At 42.6% G+C, this 22,192-nt stretch overlaps 1 protein-coding gene across 3 annotated transcripts in view; it reads left to right on the top strand.

The window, feature by feature from the left end:
- ADGRA1 (adhesion G protein-coupled receptor A1) overlaps positions 1-22,192 on the top strand; it is a 570,817-nt gene that overhangs the window by 219,726 nt on the left and 328,899 nt on the right. The window lies entirely within an intron of this gene.

A 22,192-nucleotide genomic window follows, 5' to 3' on the forward strand; every position in this document is an offset into this window, starting at 1 on the left:
ACCACATTGACCCAATACTTATCTGATATCGACTTCAGTACAATTGTCTATGTATTTCACGTAGGTCGGGGATATGCATAACAGAGCAGTTACCAGCTTTCAGAGCAGACTGGACCTTGTAGTCAAACACCTACGCAGTCACCGGTAGTCCATGATTGATTCAGATACCTACATTTCTCAAAGTATAATATATAAGTACCCTGGCTGCTGATGCTAACTCAGGAGAACAGGTAAAGTTTCCTGAGGCTCAATACAAGTGATCTGCACCATGCATCCCGCTGAGCAGCGTTGTCAACAATGCCAACAGAAATGGGGACAAAAATACTAATCCCAAATCCTCAGTACATGAAACATGCTACTACAATGCAACACAAACAGTAATTAAGAAATAGGTATTACATTCTAAGAATGGCTACTCATAGCTGGGAGTCTAAGGGGTTTCTTTACTAAATCTGGAGTTCTATTGAAGTTGGGATGTTGCCCATAGCAACCAATTAGAATCTAATTCTTATTTATTTAGCACCATGTAGAAGATTCTAGAATCTGATTGGTTTCGCAAAGCAATATCCCATCTTCAATAGAATCCTCCTCTTAGTAAATAAACTCCAAATTCTTGTCATGCTTAAAAAGGATAGGTAACTATGGACACATCTGTACCATACCTTTATATTGCCTGCCTTTATATTGTCCTCTCCAGGAGAAGCCCAGAGTGGACAAGCAGGTAGATTGTGATGGGTTTGGAGTGGAACACACACATCAGTGGTGTAGCTTTGTTTGGGGCGCCCCCCCCCCCGCCGTTAATGGGGGGGCACCCCCCTCTCCCCCCCAGCTGCCCGTGCCCCCCATGCCCCCTCCCCCCATTGCCGCAGGCTTACCTGTCCGCCGCGCGTCCCGGCTCCCCTCCTGGCTTCAATTAATTCTATGCAGACGGACCCCCATACCGCAGGCAGTTTCAGAGAACAGTCTGCTTTATGAGGCGGCCATTTTATCGTGGTCCGTCTCCATAGCATTGATTGAAGCCAGGAGGGGAGCCGGGACGCGCGGACACTGGACAGGTAAGCCTGCGGGGGATGGGGGGCAGGGGGATTACTATAGCACCGCAGCCCCCCCGGCGCCCCCATATGCACAGCGCCCCCCCGCGACCGCGGGGGCTGCGGTGCTATAGCTACGCCACTGACACACATCACTAGTCCCACCCATCTGAAGCAAAATGGCACAAATTGGGCATATTTGAATAGGGAGCCGTACCTTAATGGTGCAATTAATATTTTCCCTAGGCCCCATCCCCTCTGCAGAGATTGCAGATTTCTGTTATTGTCGCCCCCTTCCATTCTGCCCACTTCACTATGAAGTGATCAGGATGTGGGAGGAGTACCCACTCTTCCAGGGATGCTGGGGACTACTCAAAATAGATGGATCCAGAAGAGTAGTCAAGTACACGACATACAGTCAAGACCATACTTTGTACACTCATGAAAGTTTAAAACAGGGCATGGAACATGTAAGGATGATATGCCTATTGTGCCAACTGCAGCAGTGCAAAACCTGCTGCGGAAGGTGGGTTCCGTTCACAATTAAAGTGGGCAAGGCAGACTCGCCACCTCTTTCTTTATTTACTGTATATATTTGGTGCAGGGTCCTTTTTCATTTAACCGAGATGACCAGATTCCTACAATTCACATTCAGCCATTAAAATTGATGTTTGGATTGTACATGAATAAAGATTGTTTTCATAATTCACTAAGCAATATAATGTAAACAGGAATTGGCATTTCTCTATACTAATTTGCCATTTGTCTGTAATTGCTGTAGGCACCAGAACATTAATATAGAGTAATCAATATGTTTTCATCATCAATTAGCTCTTTATGTGTGAATCCATGCCATCTCCATGTCGGCTAGAACTTTGAGTACTGCGCTTGGCGCGACGCGTTTATCTGTGCAGACCATCTATCACCCATGTGACAGCATAATACAGTACATGGTTATTTACACTAGCACGTATATTTATACGGAATACATTTTTTATTCTCAGCACAATCCGGTGCATCTGTGACTGTTACGGGATCTCCGGATCTTTCTTCCAAAAATGTTCAGCTAAACCAGTGGTTCCCAAAATGTTTGAATCGCGGTGCCCTAATTTATCAGACATTTTTACAAAGCACCCCTAGGCCAAATGTTTCTTATTGAGAAATTTAGAAAAAATATTAAATGAAGTAAATTGTGTTTATAGGTCATCCACAGTTATGTGGTGAGGGACAGGATTTACTTCTGTTTGTCCACATATTTTATGATGGGAGGCCACAAGCACTAGTTTTGCCAACTAAACCAACCATTTTGAACTATTCCTGGTCCACCAACCTGAGGCACCCCTGCAAGTAATGTTCCCTCTAATTTTACGAAGGCTGTGTGCGGCAAAAGATTTTGGCTGTGCAACTTTGGAAGGAAATTTAAATTTTCGTGCGTCACTTATATATAACTGGAAAATGACGTTCAGCATTTGTGTTAACTTTACTTCAAAATGATATTAAACATTTAAACATTCAAAACACAGCACACAAATTAGTTAATGGGTGAAACACACATTAATTGAGTCCACAACTGCAAAAAGGGACCAGTGCTGCTTTGTGCGCTCTGTTGTAATGTCTGTGCGCACGCTCGTTGAGCTGTGTGCGCGCGCACGCGCGCACAGCTTAGAGGGAACACTGCCTGCAAGTGTCTTAATGCACACCAGGGTAGAAAATGGGAACTATAAAGATAGATCCTGACTCATGTTGCTTGCTTTCGTTCCACTTTTTGGATTGGTTTTGGATCTGGGGGTCGAGCTTTCAACTTTGCTGCTCCAACTCTGTGGAACTCTCTTCCTCGCACAGTGCGAGAAGCGCCCACTATAGAATCCTTTAAAAATAGACTAAAGACATACTTATTTACTCAAGCATTTCACTGACATCTACTGTTAAACTTGTTTTGTATTTTGAGCTGTAAAGACAATGTGTGAAGCACTTTGAGTCCTATTGGGAGAAAAGTGCTATATAAATATCATTATTATTATTATTATTAAAATTGATAAACATTGATATAAAAAAACGCTTAAAGTTGTTAAAAATCATTAAGAACCAGCTAAAATTATTTGTTTTGGATGTGTTTACATAAAATCCAAAACCTGAGTTTTAGAATCCGAGTTCCGAACTGGCAACAGACCTGTTGGGACTCAGCATCTCAAAGTGACTCCAAACTGGTACACTTTTCAACTCAGAATCCCCTAAGTTGGTGTGTGTTCTTGTTTCAGGAAAACCGAACCGCACACCTCTAATTAACAGCATGGGGCTGGTTACTTCAAAACTGAACATGCCCAAACACACTGAGCGGGATGCGTCAAGGTGAAAAATGCTATTTCCAGAGGTTTGCCCCTTACATCCAAGTCCCGGAATGATATACAGTAGATTCTGTAACTTGGATGCGGATGGCAGGGCCATCTTTAGAATACGCTCCCTTAGTCAAAGTTTTGTTTTCGCATTCTGCTATGAGGTCCAACTGGGATCCTTACCCCCTAAAATGTAGTCAGGATCCAACTGGACCACCTCAAGTTGGTTTAATCCCCATCGGCACAGGGGTGTCCGAATGAATAATTGGACAGACAAACATACACATACACAGACAAATTTGTTTTATATGTCACTCCCCACGTACTCACCTCTGGCTCCAGCAAGGTCTGACTCCGCACTCCGAAGATCGTACGCCGGGGCTCCCCTGCCACTGCGACCATGGCGGGGCAGCGGCAGGGTAAACCTGGAGATCTGGGGTGTGGAGGTGGGACTGGATGGTAAGCAACAGGGGTGGTGAGGCAACAGGGGGGCTGCCCCTAAGTGCAGTGGTGGGTATTTCTGGGGCAGGACAAGCTTGCCCTGGAAGGTTTGTCCTGCCCCAGAAAAACCCACCACTCAAGTGGACAATAGCCATGGGAACTGCAATTTGCTAATCCACAAAGGTTAATTAGGTACTGCAGTTTTCTAAACCACTTAGGATAATTAGGCCACTTGACTTAATTAATTGTTTCCACGGTTGTTACTTATAGTTCCACAGTCGAACAAATATTCTAATAAACACACAAACACATTGTTAAAGTAAAACTTTAATAAATATCCATACACACACACACACACACACACACACATATACTCACCTATGTTGACACGTGAGCTCTGTCCACTTGTCCAGTAGTAATCCAATGGGGTACCTGTGAAAAAAATTAATACTCCCCTAAATCCAGTGTAGATCATGTCCTCTTTATTCCAAAGTAGCTATGGATTGAGTAGTGTCATGGAAGGAGATGCTGGTGCAGAAGAGGTCTGATCTGGACATATAAGGTGATTAAGGACATCAAGGTGTACAAGCATGTTCAGAAGATACCAGATGGTCACTGTGGCATCCCCAGGTCCTTACTCTTTTTCTTTGGGTCCTGGTAATGCATTGTCCTACCTTTGATACTAAAATTTGCAAAAGGAAGTACAGTAGCACAGTTCCTCAGGATGCTTGTTACAGCTTCAATGGATAATACTGTAAATTCTGTGTAGGACAGATGCCATGGCAGGTTATCTCAAGAGGCAGCTAACTGTCAGTTGGTCAGATTGCAGATATGTCTAATTGAATAACTAAGAAGTATTTGCTGTGAAATTGTAGCAAAAAATGGTAGTACTTTGACACAGGGCTGTCAAGATCCCAGTATTTGTTCTGAGGTGTTCAATTTCAGACAAGTATTTCTGTATGGTCATATCTGCAATACAGATACAATCTAGATACACCCCTGGTCCATATCTGCAATCTAGATACACCCCTGGTCCAGACTGGATATTGCCTATTTGGTACACAAGTTGCCCACATACTGTAGGTGACCAGCAGACTAAGCTTTTACTCTCACCTAGGGGTATATTTATTCAACTAAACTTTTGAAAGGACGCCTGTTTTTGCGACATCCTACAAAATGTATGGGGTAAATTTACTAAGATGAGAATTATATTGAATGGTTATGGTATGGTCATATTTAAGTTCTACACGCATAACCCTCTGATGCACTTATGTATTATATAGCTTCCATTCTGGACTTGCAACTTGGTGGGACTGCTATGCTTTCACTGGTGCCTGTCCTTGTGTTTCCCTCCTATATCCCTATAGATTGTAGGCTTGCAGCAGGGCCCTCCTACCTCCAAGTCTGTTGTTACCCAGTTTGTTTTATCACTGTCTACCAGTGGCATAAGTTCGTTCAAATTTGCCCAGAGGCAAGATATATATTGGTGCCCCCCCCCTACACACACACACACACACACACAACCTTACATAAAATATATATTTCTGAGATATATATATATATATATATATATATATATATATATATATACAGTATATATATATTAGATAGAGAGAGAGAGAGAAAACAATAAATATATAATGTATATGTATATATATATCATAACTAAGGCACAAAAGTGATATTGTTGGCTTTCAGTTAATTGATTTAAACTTGCATGGGAGGAGAGGTGCCCCCTTGGGAGCAGAAGCCCGGCGGCAGATGACTCCATTGCCTCCCAGAGCTCTGCCTCTGCTGTCTACTATTGTAAAGGGCAACGGAATCTGCTGTGCTATATAAGAAACTGTAAATAATAAATAATAATATGGGATGTTGCCCATATCAACAAATTAGATTCTATCAATCTTTTAGAAGGTGCTAAATAAAAAAGAATTTGAATCTGATTGGTTGCTATTGGCAACATCCCATCTTCAATAGAACTCCCATCTTAGTAAGGTTACCCATAAGTATCCCCAGCATTTAAGAACAGACCACAGCAGATAACTCTGATATCAGCTGCAGTCCATCCATTACCAACCACAGTGCACCTATTATACTGTAGGTTCCTATAGAGCTGCTACACTGTCCGATTTACCAAGCTACGACAAAGCTTAGTCACGGCCTCTAACATCTGAAGTAACCCATAGTAGCCTATCGACTAATCCTTTCCATATTTTAATGGAGAGGGATCTTCTGGATCCATCTCTGCCGCTCCCGATGAGGCAATGGGAAGGCTCATGGCCATCTATGTGCTTTGGAACTGAATCCGTCTGGACGGGCTTTAACGGAACATCTCTCCCTACAAAAGTACAGTACTGTAAAGTGCTAAATTTGCGTGAAATTTTATTTTTGCGAATTTAGGTGAAAATTTGTAATCACGTCCAGATTTTTAATGCGAATTGTGAAAAAAAGGGCCCCTGATCTCATCACAGGATTTGTTTTTTTAGTAACATTATTGCATTACATTCAATACAATATTCAGCAAAATAATTTTAAGAAACAATGAGAAACATTTTAATTCAATACTATTTATATTCCATGAGAGACGAGCTGGTTCAGGAACCACACCATCATGAAGGAAGTAATTAATTGTCTATGCTCATTATAGCATTTTGTTACTGTAAATACACAAAGCAACCCAGAGTAAACTTGAAAATCCATTACAATAATTTACATTCGTTATGGAGTTTAAAAACCAGCAATCATTCATTTGATGTGCGGTGCTAATTATCACAACTTGGGTTCTATCTGGTATGATAATTAGTTAGTTTTCACATTTTTTGCATTTTTTTGTGTGTTGTTTTTTTGTTGTTTTTTTATTACTGTATTTCTTTTTTGGAGCTAAAACTGCTCACAGAAAAATTCCTTGCATTAGCTGTAAAAATAGGGTCTGACAGTACATTAGGTGGTATTTTAGTCAGCCTCGTTAAGTGAAGAGGCAAGAATGTGTTTGAATTCAGAGAAAGTAACGATGTTCTCAAGTTGCTGTAAAAACTTCATACCAAGCTCAAATGTTCTTTAAAATAATATAATGTAGTGTAAGGCCAGGCAGCCAATAGTGTTTTATTCGTGTTTATGTAGGTTCAGTGTGAATTACCGGCAATCGCTTGGTCGTCACTGTTATACCGGCAGGGTATAAATACTGATGGTCAAAATCCCAACAGGTACATAATTCTGACAGTTGCAATGCTGACACTGATTATACCCACATGATCATAGTGCCAAACATGTTAAAATACAGACACAGTTGTAATTTCGACATGAACACTGTATTAGTGTACCGCATCCCCTCGCATGGCTCGCTGTGCTTGCCATGATTCGGGCAGAGTGCCTCACTGCCATTGGCACACTATTCCAGTATATTCTTCCTCTATGCCAGGGAGATGGCAGGATACAGGAAGGACTCTAGCACTGGACCAGTTTCCTTGCTGTAATTTTGCTCTAGCTCCACCGTTCTTTACCAATACATTCCAGCACCTCCAAGATGATGCCATTCGTGCAAGTATTGGGGGGCCACTCTACAGACACACTGGTTGCAGTAACCAGGGATGTGAGGATGCGGGAAATGGTGCGATTAAACATGGTTTATTCTAATTCTTGAGCGCTCTGTTAGTAATAAACGGCCTGATTCAGACTCTGTGAAGCAAAGAAGCAAGTAACTTTGGTTCCAAAACAAACCATGTTGCTCTGCAAGGGAAGCAAATACATTTATATTGTTTCTGTGCAGGATTAATACCGGCTGCTTTTGCATGTAGCCCACTTATGTTAGACAGCTTTATTTTTACACTGCAATTTAGCAGATTTTAACTAGATTTTAGTTTGAGCACCCCCCAATTTCTCTGCACATAGGGCCTAATTCAGATCTGTTCGCATGAGAACACATCCCCTCGCAGGCTGCCGAAGTGGAGAAAAAACATTAAATGGTCGCCGACCATTGAATGTTCGGTAGTAAAGCTCAGTAAGAACTGACTTTTATTACTGTTGGAGATTGCCGAAAAGGGTGCGGGTGCGGACAAGGGGCCGAATTCAGACTCAAATGAATGGGTCTGAATCGAACCCATATTACATCTGCCCACCTGCAGTGCAACATGGTTTTGCTCATTTGAATGCTTTTTTGCTTTATTGCACATACCTATACAGTGAGAGATTTACACTCTTTAATACAGTATTACCTGAAGTGGAACATACAATATCTCCATCTGGGTGCATCAGATGGAGATATTGGGTACATTGTAACCAGGGGAAGTCTATAGATTGTCAAGGTAGGAGTTAAGAGAAATATTTGACTATTTTTGGTCTTCATTAATGAATTCACACAGGGCAAGGTGATACCTGGAATCCTGTATCCTGATACTTCTCCGTCTCATTAGAGGAGAGTATAATCCCTGTGTGATTTCTGAAAATATATATTTTTGACATTTGAGATTATTGAGGTTAACGGAGAACTGCATATGCTACTTGTTAGTGCTAGTTTGCAAACTGCTCTATGTTTTATACTATATGTTATAGATAAGTCTTTCTTTTGTGAGTCTTGTTATATTTGCAATTCAAACAGGGGTTAAAGTGGGTGGGAACGGGGTGGAACTGAGTTCCGCCACCTCTAATGTTAGGGGGAACTGAGTTCCACCTCTACCACAGCCCTGAACAGAAAAACTTGTTCCAGCGGATTTATCTTGTGGCACAGCATATGTGATGTCATGCTGTCACCGCCGCTGAAGTGAACAAGAGCCACTCGGAGGAGCAAGCTCTGTGCTGGAGAGAGGTGAGAGGGGGCTGGATGGACTCAGATGTGGGGAAGCTGCTTTCGGGATACAGGCAGTGCTGGACTGGCCATCTGGCAAATGCCGGAAGGGCCGATGGCCTTGTGGGCCAATTTTCTCCATCCATTGCTGAGAGGCCACCTAATTTGCATATCTACATCATTTTTTAATTATTTTTCTGCTTGTAGGGATCTTTTACTTTGTACAATGTATAATGGGCATGTATTACGGTGTGCGCCATGTGTAATAGGCATAACAGATTGTGTCATATTTTGTAATGGGCATTATGGTGTGTGTAGCCTTATATGTAATGGGTATTACAGTGTGGCGTCTTATATGTAATGGGCATTACGGTGCGTAGCCTTATATGTAATGAGCATTACGGTGTGTGCCATAGCCAAAACGTGTAATGGGCATTATGGTGTGCAGCCTTATATGTAATGGGAATTACGGTGTGTGCCATAATGCGTAATGGGCATTATGGTGTGTTCCATAATGTTTAATGGGCATTAGGTGTGTAGCCTTATATGTAATGGGAATTACGGTGTGTGCCATAATGCGTAATGGGCATTACAGGTGGGCCTGTGTGGCCACAGCAGGTGGGCCTTTGTGGTAAAAATGCCAGGGCCAATTTTTGGTCCCAGTCCGGCCCTGGATACAGGACATGGAGCTGCTGAGGGATATGGATAGTGATCTGCTGGAGTGACAGAGACAGATGTGTATAAGCAGCACAACTGTGGACTTTTGAGAAGTAATTTGTTCATTTGAGAAGTAATTTGCCTTTGCGAGTGAACCAAAATATGGGACATAATGTCCCTTATTCTGGTTCACTCGCAAAGGCAAATTACTTCTCAAATGGACAAAACCATGTGCACTGCAGGTGGGGCAGATGTAACTTGTGTAAAAATTTGGGTGGGGTTTAACGTCAAAGTGAGATCTACTGTATATTGCAGTGTAAATATAAATCACTAGTTTGTTAGGGGAAAGGAGTTCCACCACCTCTCCAGGACCACTTTAAGCCCTGAATACAAGTTATATTTTAACTTTTAAAAGAGAAATCCCTTCCCTCTTGCCCATTGTTCTGTCCAACAGGACTAAAGTACATTTACTTGGTACTTATCCCAGTATATGAAGCATGAATGATCCCCCCTACAGATAGTGAGATTACCATTTACCTGTCACAGTATATGACTGTGTCTTAGTGCCAAGTAGGAACACTAACTATCATCCACTTTATGCAATAGACTACAGTAGCTTAATGTACAGTGCAAGAGTGTGTGGGTCAATGCAGGTTAAGTCTCCCATATCCAAAATCCTTAAATATGGGATATTGGCAAGACAGATAAAGCGGCACCTTTGCTTTCTGATAGGTCAATGTACACAAATTTGGATTAATTTAGAGATTAAAAATATTGTACAAAATGACCTTTACGCTGTCTATAACGTGTATATGGAACCAAGATATCTCATTACGGTATGGAAATATTCCATAATACGGAAATATCCAATGTTCAAAATACTTCTGGCCCCAATTGTTTCACATAAACAGGGAGAATCCCCTATAATCTTGGTGAAGTGATAAAGTGTCTGTTTTTTATCACCGGCTAATTAGCTCCTAACTGTGAAGTTACAGGCTTGGTTTGAAAAATGGCAGGTAGGAGCTGATTGGCCGGTGATAAAAACCAGACACTTTATCACTTCACCGAGCTTAACCCCTTCCCGACATTTGACGTACATTTACGTCATGGTCGGGAAGCACTTCCCGACACATGGCGTAAATGTACGTCATGGATTTAAACTGTCACCGCGTCTATAGACGCGGTGACAGTTTCAACATGTCTGCTGTCCCTGACAGCAGACATGTCCGTGCATGCCCCGGGGGGGCTGCGATGCCGCCCCCCCCGTCGGCGATCGCTGTGATTGGCTGTTCAGTGTGAACAGCCAATTACAGCGTTTTCCTGTGTCACCGGCGAATAACGTTCGCCGGTGACACGGGATCGGAGGTGATTGGTGCTGTAAAGTACAGCACCAATCACCGCGGGGTGTAAGGGTGACACTGGTGTCACCCCACCTCACCCCGCCCGCCCCCAAAGGCCGTGATTGGTTCGTCGGACCGACGGACCAATCACAGCCATGGAGGGGGGTTTAAACTAACGGTGACTGCACTGCAGACGCCATTCCGGTCTGGAATAGCGTGCAGTGCGGTCACCGTGCCACCTGCCGCCATATACTGACCAGAACCTTGCTCCATACTTACCTGATCACTGCTTCATCGCTGCTTGATCACTGCTTGATCTGTGCCTAGTAGTGTGCTGGATGCTTCCTGGATCCTGTTGCTACTTGTGCCTTCCTGTGCTGTGAAATTGTGCTGCTGCAGTGTAATAGCTAGATAGAGAGATAGATAGAGAGAGATAGAGAGATAGAGAGATAGAGAGAGATAGAGAGAGATAGAGAGAGATAGAGAGAGATAGAGAGAGAGATAGTGTCAGAGAGTGCTATATTTTGTGCTGCTGCAGTGTGATATAGTTATAGATAGAGAGAGAGAGATAGAGAGATAGAGAGAGATAGAGAGAGAGAGATAGATAGAGAGGCCTAGTGACAGAGTGCTATATTTTGTGCTGCTGCAGTGTGATAGTTATAGAGAGATAGAGAGAGATAGAGAGAGAGAGATAGAGAGAGATAGTGACAGATTGTGCTATATATTTTTTATATAACTGACTGCTGCCCCCTCCTTTTGTGCTGATCAGTATAAATTAACTGATCAGCAACTTTTTGGGGGCGCAGGTTTTTTTTTATATATAGATATACCTGTCAGTGCTGCTGCTGTAGTGTCATAGAGTGATAGATAGTGATAGATAGTGATAGATAGTGATAGATAGTGAGAGATAGTGATAGATAGTGAGAGATAGAGAGAGATAGAGAGAGATAGTGACAGAGAGTGATAGAGAGTGTATATTTTGTGTCTGCTACCCCCCCTTTTTGGGGGTGCAGGTTTTTTAGTGTCCTAGAGTGAGAGATAGTGAGAGATAGTGACAGAGAGTGATAGAGAGTGACAGAGAGTGCTAAATTTTGTGTCTGCTGCCCCCGCCTTTTGTGCTGATCACTATATCTGAGGTGATCAGCAACTTTTTTGGGGGTGCAGAGGTTTTTTTTTTTTTTTATATACCTGTCAGTTGCACCAAAGGTTGTGCACCTGCTGCACCTCACTGGTAATCAGTGTCGCATCACTGATCACCTTTTTTTTTTTTTGTGAGTGCTGTGGGGTCTTTTTTTAATTTTTTTTTTACACACACTGTGATTTTGTGGGTGTCCTGTGGCCACTGTGCGCTGATCAGTGACGTACATCACTGATCAGCTTTTTCGGCACAGGGTTGATCTATTTTATTTTTTTTTTTTGATCAAATTCCTGTTGCCTTTGAGCGCTGTTCAGTGACAGACGTTACTGACCAACATCTGTGCTCAATTTTTGGCGCAGGACCTTTTTTTTTTTTTTTTTTTAACCCCTTCAATTTTTTATTTTTAACCCCTTCATTTTTTTTTTTTTTTTTATTGGTATAAAGTATTTTTTTTTTTCTGCACTACATACACACTACATATCCCCCGGGTTGAAATAAAGTTTGTACCCCCCCCTACACTATACACGTGTTGAAACATTTCACTACCAGTAACACAAAAATAAAAATGGCATCCCAAATGTCCTCCCAAATGTCCTCCCAAATGTCATCACAGTCATCCAGAAGAATGTATTCAGCGGAGGAGGCATATGCCCTGCTTGCTTCTGACTCTGACACAGCCAGTGATGCAAGCGGGGAATTTGAAGGATTCGCCTTAAGCTCCTCTTCCTCCTCCTCTGATGAGGGACCCCCTCAAAGACGCCCCCGTAGAGCAGCTGAGACCCCCCCCCCAACAATTGATCTCGTATGGACCCCACCACCAGACAATTTTGAGCCCCAGGTTCCTGAGTTTTTGGCCATGCCAGGAATCCAATTTGATTCCACAGGTCTCAGAGAAATTGACTTTTTCAAATTATTTTTCTCTGATGATTTTGTAAATTTAATGGTGGACCAAACTAATTTATATGCCCAGCAGTTTATTGCTCAAAACCCCACGTCATCATTTGCTAGGTGGACCCCTGTAGATGCAGTAGAGATGATGACGTTTTGGGGTCTGGTGTTTCATATGGGCATAGTAAAAAAGCCAGAAATTAGGCAATATTGGAGTACAGATGTTCTGTACAGTACTCCATTTTACCGTATGGCCATGACCCGGACTCGATTTGAGACAATTCTTAAATTTATACATTACACCGATAATGCACAGTGCCCACCCAGAGATGATCCCACCTTTGACCGGCTATTCAAAGTCAGGCCGGTCATTGATCATTTCAGTGCCAAATTTGAAGAGGTGTACATCCCTGAAAAATTTATTTGTATCGACGAGTCCCTTATACATTTTAAAGGAAGGGTTAAATTCCGCCAGTACCTTCCCAGTAAGAGGGCAAGGTATGGCATAAAAATGTATAAACTGTGTGAAAGCACCTCAGGGTACACCCACAGGTTTAGGGTTTATGAAGGGAAGGATTCTAGAATTGAACCGCCAGAATGCCCCCCCTCCCTCGTAGGTGTTAGTGGAAAAATTGTCTGGGATTTAGTGCACCCCTTCCTGGATAAAGGTTATCACCTCTATGTGGATAACTTTTACACTAGCATCCCCCTGTTTAAGGCCCTTGGTTCAAGAGGTACAGCAGCTTGCGGTACTGTGCGCAAGAACCAAAGAGGCCTCCCAAAAACGCACATTGCCCAAGTAATGAGAAGGGGTGAAAGCAGGGGAATATGCAACGAAAATATGTTGTTGGTCAAATATAAGGACAAGAGGGATGTCCTTATACTGACAACAATTCACGGAGACAGTACCACCTCCGTCCCTGTACGAGGTACCAGTACCCACACCTCAAAACCTAATTGTATCCTGGATTACAATAGGTACATGGGCGGAGTGGATCTTTCAGATCAGGTACTGAAGCCGTACAGTGCCCTGCGGAAAACAAAAATCTGGTACAAGAAGGTGGCCGTGTATATCATCCAGATGGCACTGTATAACGCTTACGTGCTATTCCGTTCTACCGGCCAGAGGGGGACATTTATGCACTTTCAAGAGGAAGTCATAAAGGGCCTAATATTTGGGAACCAGCAGGCAGAGGGCCCCAGTACTTCTAGTACTGGCCCCCGTATTGTACCAGGGCAGCATTTTCCTGATGAAATCCCCTCCACTGGAAAAAAGGGCAGGACACAAAAAAGGTGCAAAGTTTGCTATAAAAAGGGAATAAGAAAGCAAACTATTTTCCAGTGTGACACTTGCCCCGACAAACCCGGCCTATGTATAAAGGAGTGTTTTAAAATATACCACACATCTATGGAATATTAGGTTCATAATTTCACCGTGCTTCGGGGGTCTTGCTAATGCCACATAGCACCCACCATTCATTCCACCAGAATCTGAGCCGCAAAATCCAAAAATCACTCCTTCCCTTCTGAGTCCTGCCATGCACCCAACTGGTATTTTTTGGTCACATGTGAGGCATTGCCGTACTTGGGAGATATTGGGGCACAGATTTTGGGGTGCTTTTTCTCCTTCATTCCTTGTGAAAATGAAAAATTTTGAGCCAGAACTGCATTTTTGTGTAAAAAAATGTAATTTTTCATGTTCACTGCCCAGTTTTATCAAAATTGGTGAAACCCCTGGGGGTTTGAAATGTACACTATACCCCTAGATGAATTCCCTGAGGGGTGTAGTTTGCAAAATGGGGTCACTTGTGGGGGGGTTCCACTGTATTGGTGCTTTGGGGGTCTTGCTAATGCGACATAGCACCCACCATCATTCCACCAGAATTTGTGCTGCAAAATCCAAATATCACTCCTTCCCTTCTGAGTCCTGCCACTTTTTGGTCACACATGAGGCATTGCCGTACTCGGGAGAAATTGGGGCACAGATTTTGGGGTGCTTTGTCTCCTTCATTCCTTCTGAAAATGAAAAATTTTGAGCCAGAACTGCATTTTTGTGTAAAAAAATGTAATTTTTCATTTTCACTGCCCACTTGTATCAAAATTGGTGAAACCCCTGGGGGTTTGAAATGTACACTATACCCCTAGATGAATTCCCTGAGGGGTGTAGTTTGCAAAATGGGGTGACTTGTGGGGGGGTTCCACTGTATTGGTGCAACATAGCACCCACCATTCATTCCACCAGAATCTGTGCTGCAAAATCCAAAAATCACTCCTTCCCTTCTGAGTCCTGCCATGCACCCAACTGGTATTTTTTGGTCACATGTGAGGCATTGCCGTACTCGGGAGAAATTGGGGCACAGATTTTGGGGTGCTTTTTCTCCTTCATACCTTCTGAAAATGAAAAATTTTGAGCCAGAACTGCATTTTTGTGTAAAAAATGTAATTTTTCTTTTTCACTGCCCACTTGTATCAAAATTGGTGAAACCCCTGGGGGTTTTAAATGTACACTATACCCCTAGATGAATTCCCTGAGGGGTGTAGTTTGCAAAATGGGGTCACTTGTGGGGGGGTTCCACTGTATTGGTGCTTGGGGGGTCTTGCTAATGCGACATAGCACCCACCAAAATTCCACCAGAATCTGTGCTGCAAAATCCAAAAATCACTCCTTCCCTTCTGAGTCCTGCCATGCACCCAACTGGTATTTTTTGGTCACATGTGAGGCATTGCCGTACTCGGGAGAAATTGGGGCACAGATTTTGGGGTGCTTTTTCTCCTTCATACCTTCTGAAAATGAAAAATTTTGAGCCAGAACTGCATTTTTGTGTAAAAAATGTAATTTTTCTTTTTCACTGCCCACTTGTATCAAAATTGGTGAAACCCCTGGGGGTTTTAAATGTACACTATACCCCTAGATGAATTCCCTGAGGGGTGTAGTTTGCAAAATGGGGTCACTTGTGGGGGGGTTCCACTGTATTGGTGCTTGGGGGGTCTTGCTAATGCGACATAGCACCCACCAAAATTCCACCAGAATCTGAGCTGCAAAATCCAAAAATCACTCCTTCCCTTTTGAGTCCTGCCATGCACCCAACTGGTATTTTTTGGTCACATGTGAGGCATTGCCGTACTCGGGAGAAATTGGGGCACAGATTTTGGGGTGCTTTTTCTCCTTCATACCTTCTGAAAATGAAAAATTTTGAGCCAGAACTGCATTTTTGTGTAAAAAATGTAATTTTTCATGTTCACTGCCCACTTGTATCAAAATTGGTGAAACCCCTGGGGGTTTGAAATGTACACTATACCCCTAGATGAATTCCCTGAGGGGTGTAGTTTGCAAAATGGGGTCACTTGTGGGGGGGTTCCACTGTATTGGTGCTTGGGGGGTCTTGCTAATGCAACATAGCACCCACCAAAATTCCACCAGAATCTGAGCTGCAAAATCCAAAAATCACTCCTTCCCTTCTGAGTCCTGCCATGCACCCAACTGGTATTTTTTGGTCACATGTGAGGCATTGCCGTACTCGGGAGAAATTGGGGCACAGATTTTGGGGTGCTTTGTCTCCTTCATACCTTCTGAAAATGAAAAATTTTGAGCCAGAACTGCATTTTTGTGTAAAAAAATGTAATTTTTCATTTTCACTGCCCACTTGTATCAAAATTGGTGAAACCCCTGGGGGTTTGAAATGTACACTATACCCCTAGATGAATTCCCTGAGGGGTGTACTTTGCAAAATGGGGTGACTTGTGGGGGGGTTCCACTGTATTGGTGCTTGGGGGGTCTTGCTAATGCGACATAGCACCCACCAAAATTCCACCAGAATCTGAGCTGCAAAATCCAAAAATCACTCCTTCCGTTCTGAGTCCTGCCATGCACCCAACTGGTATTTTTTGGTCACATGTGAGGCATTGCCGTACTCGGGAGAAATTGGGGCACAGATTTTGGGGTGCTTTTTCTCCTTCATACCTTCTGAAAATGAAAAATTTCGAGCCAGAACTGCATTTTTGTGTAAAAAATGTAATTTTTCATTTTCACTGCCCACTTGTATCAAAATTGGTGAAACCCCTGGGGGTTTGAAATGTACACTATACCCCTAGATGAATTCCCTGAGGGGTGTAGTTTTCAAAATGGGGTGACTTGTGGGGGGGTTCCACTGTATTGGTGCTTGGGGGGTCTTGCTAATGCGACATAGCACCCACCAAAATTCCACCAGAATCTGAGCCGCAAAATCCAAAAATCACTCCTTCCGTTCTGAGTCCTGCCATGCACCCAACTGGTATTTTTTGGTCACATGTGAGGCATTTCCGTACTCGGGAGAAATTGGGGCACATATTTTGGGGTGCTTTTTCTCCTTCATACCTTCTGAAAATGAAAAATTTTGAGCCAGAACTGCATTTTTGTGTAAAAAAATGTAATTTTTAATTTTCACTGCCCACTTGTATCAAAATTGGTGAAACCCCTGGGGGTTTGAAATGTACACTATACCCCTAGATGAATTCCCTGAGGGGTGTAGTTTGCAAAATGGGGTGACTTGTGGGGGGGTTCCACTGTATTGGTGCTTGGGGGGTCTTGCTAATGCGACATAGCACCCACCAAAATTCCACCAGAATCTGAGCTGCAAAATCCAAAAATCACTCCTTCCCTTCTGAGTCCTGCCATGCACCCAACTGGTATTTTTTGGTCACATGTGAGGCATTGCCGTACTCGGGAGAAATTGGGGCACAGATTTTGGGGTGCTTTGTCTCCTTCATACCTTCTGAAAATGACAAATTTGGAGCCAGAACTGCATTTTTGTGTAAAATAAATAATTTTTCATTTTCACTGCCCAGTTGTACCACAATTGGTGAAACCCATGGGGGTTTGAAATGTACACTATACCCCTAGATGAATTCCCTGAGGGGTGTAGTTTGCAAAATGGGGTCACTTGTGGGGGGGTTCCTAACTTTTAGCATCTTATGGTGCCTTGAAACCTACATGGTGCCTAAAAAATAATCTCATAAAAAGGAGGCTCCAAAATCAAGTAGGTGCTTCTTCTATTATGAAGCCTGTGGTTTGGTCACCGTGCACACTAGGGCCACATATAGGATATTTATGAAAACAAAAGAATTGGGGGAATCAATTTTTAGTCACATTTCTCTAGTAAAATGTACTGTGTTCCTTAGAAAAATGTATTAAAATTGCAAATCTGCAAAAAAAAAGAAATTTTGAAATTTCACCTACACTTTGTTTTAATTCCTGTGAAACACCTAAAGGGTTAACAAACTTCCAAAATGCTGTTTTGAATACTGTGAGGGGTGCAGTTTTTGAAATGGCATCATTTATGGGGGTGTCTCACATACAAGTCCCTCAAAGTCACATCAGAACTGAACTGGTCCCTAAAAAAATCAGTGTTTGAAATTTTCTTGAAAATTTGAGAATTTGCTATTCATATTGTAAGCCTCCTAGTGTCCCAAAAAATTAAAAGGAAGTTGAAATAATGATGTCAACATAAAGTAGACATATGGTCTATGTTAGTTATTCACTATTTTGAGTGGTAAGATTATTTGTCTCACAAGCAGAAAATTTAACATTTTGCAAATCGCTAAATTTTCCATTTTTTCACGATATTTTGGTATTTTTCACAAAAAAACACAGACTGTATCGACCCAAATTTACCACTAATTTGAAGTACAATGTGTCACGAAAAAACAATCTCAAAATCACTGGGATAAGTAAAAGCAAAAAAAAGTTATCCCCACTTAAGTGAGACATGTCAGATTTGAAAAAAAGGGCTCTGTCATGAAGGCACAAACTGGCTCTGTCATGAAGGGGTTAATAAATCTGCCCCTCAGTCTGTAGCTAATAGCAGACTATGAAGAGTTGTACTGGTGTCTGTTGTAGTCAGAGCTCCAGCTTTAAAGTACCTGGGCTCTGCTGATTGGTTGCTGTCCGAGTAGAGGAATTACTATTGGTTGAACTCCTGGAAAATGGAGGCATTGGGCGGATGTCCCGCTGCCAAATTCCATAAAACGCTGTGCCTGGCTGGCACTGGAGGAAGAGGAGACTGCTGTTGGCAGGTGAGTCCTGATGCCCACTCACCAGACCAATGAGGAATGCTTAGAGAAAGAATGCCAGACGGTCCATATGGGTAAGCCAAGCAGCGGCTGGTTTGCAACATTGCAACATTAACAAATCACCTTATGTTGGAGGTCTGGGGCTAAGCAAACTCAGTAGCAGCAACCATAGAATTAGCCTATTAGTATGCTGGCAATTGCTTCAAATTATGAGCTGCAATATAAGTGTATGCTACTTATTTATCTATCTGTTTATCTATCTATCTATCTATCTATCTATCTTTCGATATCGCTAGATACTTCTTACCTCTGAGATGAATTACCGCCAGTGACCACTAGAGGCCACTCAATGGACCAAATTATTCCTGAACAGAAAGTGAAAGCAAAATGATATGATTCAAACATAGTGAACATGAAGATAGGAAGCTATGAAGATAAGAGACTAAGCCGTCATTTTGACAGGCTTTTAACTAGTCAGAAATTAGACACCTATATACACGAAGACCATGGAATATTAATCCCCCTCTTTATGTTTCTACCGCATGCATGCACGTAATGAATTTTATTTTACATACCTGCAGGAGGTAGCGCATAACATCAGAAGCAACAGACTTTTGACAAAGCTTTGAGGAACTACTGTATGAGAAGTTGGCGAGTACTTTCATTTATACATTTTTCTTAAAAATTCATAGGGTTAATTAAACCTGGAAACTTAAAATGCTAAATATTGAAATAATGTTGCTAAGATTGTATTAGTTTGTACTTTTTAACTTGCTGGCAGAGATGATTAGGGCTATGAAGTTTAGGCTCTGTTCCACTCAGTTATCTTGTGCCCTTTGTTATATATATAGAGTGGAGGCTGAAAATATCTCTGTTTAAAATAAAATGTCATTGCAAACATTGCTCCAAAAAAGCCGACTGCTGCTAAAATCCAAAAAGTCAAATTCTAATTTAAAGTCTAGAATAATTAGAAATCTGAAGATAACTGGAGAATTAATTTAGTATTTGTGAGCCAGAGGCTTAACTAATTAGATATTTGGGGATTTGGAAACGGCTGCATCGTGCTACTGTTATGTATGGAGTGCTTTCATTTGTCATTAGCATCCTTTATGCAAAGTTGTTAAACATTTAATTTATATCAAATTCAAGCTTTTGAGTTAGATAACTGGGGAAAAGTGTTAGTACATTAAAATATCACCACGAAAACGAATGCAGCCCAGTTTACATTATTAAACACGTATCTTTTAATGTTGGAAAAAAGCGTCTCTTGGGGAAATGGAGAAAAGAATGGCCTAATTTTTGAGTTCTATCAGTGGTATTTACAGTCATAGTTCTTTATAAGGGGGCTGGATGGTGTAACAGGTTGGTTCTGGAAACGTATTGATGGTTGGCTGATCAATGAAAGAGATTAGTTGTAATGAAGTCATCGGGGAATTAATTTATGGAGGAAATTCACTGATTGGTGGTTTTGTACCACATAGGTCGGCCTGGGTCGTGCTTCCCTGTTGAAGTTCGTGGCCAGGGTTATTCCTGTATCTGACCTGGGTTGTCAGCAGTGTGAAAGGCTAAAAAGGAGGATGATTGGTTGGTCAGGAGCACTTGGAGATAAGGGGCAGATTTAATAAGCCTTATAAAAGAGATAAATGCAAGGGTGATAAAGAAGGATAAACGTCCAGCCAATCAGATCCCAACTGTCATTTTATAGGTTGTGCTTGAAAAATATTAGTAAAGATCTGGTTGGCTGGTTGTTTACCACTTTTTATCACCCTCGCATTTATCTTTTTTATAAGGCTTATTAAATCTGCCCCTTATCTCCAAGTGCTCCTGGCCAACCAATCATCAGACTTTTAGCCTTTCACACTGCTGCCAACCCAGGTCAGATACAGGAATAAGCCTGGCCACGAACTTCAACCGGGAAGCACGACCCAGGCCGATCTTAATACATCTGCTCCAATGTCATCTCCATGCTCCACATGTGAATGGGGAGGACACAGAACCATCTTGCAGTGTGGAATGGATAAGTATACAGTAGCTGAAGCCCCAGCTACAGTATGACCCAATTTCAGTATCCCAGGTCGGAGTTTGGGCTTCAATGTGAAAAGGGCACATACTGTAAGCTAATGATTGTGTTAATGGAATCGTTCTGCATGCTTGTGAGAACCGCTGCTGTATCTGAGGAGTAGCATCGGATAACTTGTGAAGACCCTCAGGATCCTCAGATAGTCTCCTTACATCCATAGCTCAGGCTAGCAATCTGCCTCGGAAGACACAGACACTGGCCTTGGCACTCCCAGAAAATGGGGTGGCAAAACCCCATTTTAATAAATATTGATTGGCTCCACCCCCTTTCCACCCCCAATTCTGCAGCTTAGGGTCACTGCTCGCAATGACACAGGCCCAGTTCTTTGATTACTCTCTATGCAAGTAACATTCTAACAGGTGGAGTGCCTGGATTGCAGACTTGAAGCTCTGCTGGTCCCGGCGGGCGGCATCAACAGATTCGGAGGCAGCGGCCGTAGTAATAACTTCCGCAGCTTCCGCAGGCTCCCAAACCTGCCTAGAACCTCCAAGCCACCACAGGGTGCGGAGCTATAGTTATGCCAATGGATGGACCAGATCAGCTGTAAGCTTGTACCTACAAACTGTTTTTATGCTTTGGTAACGACGGTGGATGAGCCATGTTCCCCAACATAATAAATCCGAGAAGATGCTACCAAAGTATACATATATGACGTTCATACATTAATTGGTGCATTTCTTATGCATAACTACAGGCTGATTGGAAGGCAACCCGGTTCCTGCTCCCGATATCTGTCTCCTATTTACATTTCATTTTACAGACGCAGCAACCTTGATGGCATTTTAGACGTACTCTGAGTAAATGAAAACATATTTTCAGATCATTTACCTTGCATAGCATACTATCTCCATTCCCAAGAGTGCAGATCAATCTGGTTCTCATATTCATTTGTGTTTTCGCTATCATTTCCCAACAGTACCGACTTTTTAATCATTTAGACTGGTTGTAACATTTTCTCACGTCATGAATACTTAAATACATCTGAGACTGACTCACGTATTCTAAAGCTATAAGACCCTTTATGTCACCTCTATTAGGTGCTATATACTGATGACTTCAAGGGCTGGGGGTACACTATTGATACTCTATAGACACCATTCTTGCAGATATACTGGCTGCCCCATCTGGGAGGAGGCAGAAAGCCCGACATGACGGAGGGGGAGTGATGCAGGTTAAGGGAAGGGCGGTGTGTGTCTGCAAATTCATGCAATCACGGACCTGCCCCAGCTCCACAATGCCAAGATTACAGGCATTGTTGGACAGGGGTCGGGGCCATGATGACAGGATTCTCCACGGCCTGTTTGCAGCGGCAGGGGGGTTGCGGGTTGGTGCAGGCATGTGGCTTTGGCCAGGAGAATTGCCCACACTTCCGGGGGGTTGGGAGCACCACCCAATTTTCGGGAACCTACTAAATGCTGTAATACAGTCATGTCCAAACTATGGCCCTCCAGCTGTT

This window comes from Crinia signifera, chromosome 6 (assembly GCF_055691185.1).
Source record: "Crinia signifera chromosome 6, ASM5569118v1, whole genome shotgun sequence".
NCBI lineage: Eukaryota > Metazoa > Chordata > Amphibia > Anura > Myobatrachidae > Crinia > Crinia signifera.